This window comes from Chiloscyllium punctatum, unplaced genomic scaffold (genome assembly GCF_047496795.1).
Source record: "Chiloscyllium punctatum isolate Juve2018m unplaced genomic scaffold, sChiPun1.3 scaffold_159, whole genome shotgun sequence".
Taxonomy (NCBI): Eukaryota; Metazoa; Chordata; class Chondrichthyes; order Orectolobiformes; family Hemiscylliidae; genus Chiloscyllium; species Chiloscyllium punctatum.
This window is the reverse complement of record NW_027309893.1, coordinates 563,955-565,042: the sequence shown is the minus strand read 5'-3', so window position 1 is coordinate 565,042 and position 1,088 is coordinate 563,955.

Sequence of the window (1,088 nt, the reverse complement as noted above, 5' to 3'; positions counted from 1 at the left end):
GCAGTTTGCCTGTTATAATCCATGTTATATTAAACACATTTTCCCATCAGATTTTGGGCTATAAAAGTTAATTCATCAATATAATCACTGATCAATAATTTCAGGCTATCATTTCCATTGATAAATGGAGAAACTCGTTTATGTTCCAACAATTCTCTGTCATTGCTCTCATATCCAAGGCAGATTGAATGATTGCACACAAACAATCTGCCATCTCTAACATCCCTTCCCACAGTCACTCCAACATATCCCATGCGGACTGTGAAAATTTTAAACGTTATTTTGAATTTTAATAAAATTAATATTGAATTGAAAGGGTTTAACTGGAGCTAATTGTTCACTGACTGTGATTCTTGTCAATCTCTGTGGATTCTAATTATCCCAGTGGAGGGTTTCCATCGTTAAACGATAAATGGGCTCTGTCAATGTATTATCCGATAGTGTGAGAGGGAGTATTACCGACAGCACTAACAGGGATCAGCAGCTCCAAAGGGAAGGGAGGAGAGATTAGAAGCTGAGAACATTACACTCGAATGTTCCAACAATGGATCAGAATCTGAGAGCATTAGACTTGAATGTTCCCACAATGAACAGGAGTTTATCCTTGGGTCTTTACTTTCTTTCTCAGCCTTGGATATCATTAGCATGGCGGATCCAGGAAATCCTTTGGATTATTCAAGGTGGTTACTAACCCATCCTCACTATAGTTGGTGTTCTTAGTAAGTCATTCTCTTTGACTGTTAAACTGGGTCGAACTGAATTTCTGCTCATGATATGTAAATAATAGGAAATGGCAATCAATGTCTTCAGTTCCAATCAAAAGTTCCTTTCCTTATAAAATATATAAAGCAAATTACTATTTACAAATTACTCACAGATATGCGAGAAGGAACTCAAACTCCATAATCCTTTCTGTCCTGCACAAATTTTCATTTCCATATCCTCCCTACCCACCAATCCTGTCCAATACCACCATTATGATATCACAGTCGCCTCCTCAGCCTCAGTGCAACTCCTGAATGAACCATCGTTTGTGTTTTTGTTAAATCCGATACAGCTGTTTCTTCAAATCTCTTCAAACCACATGT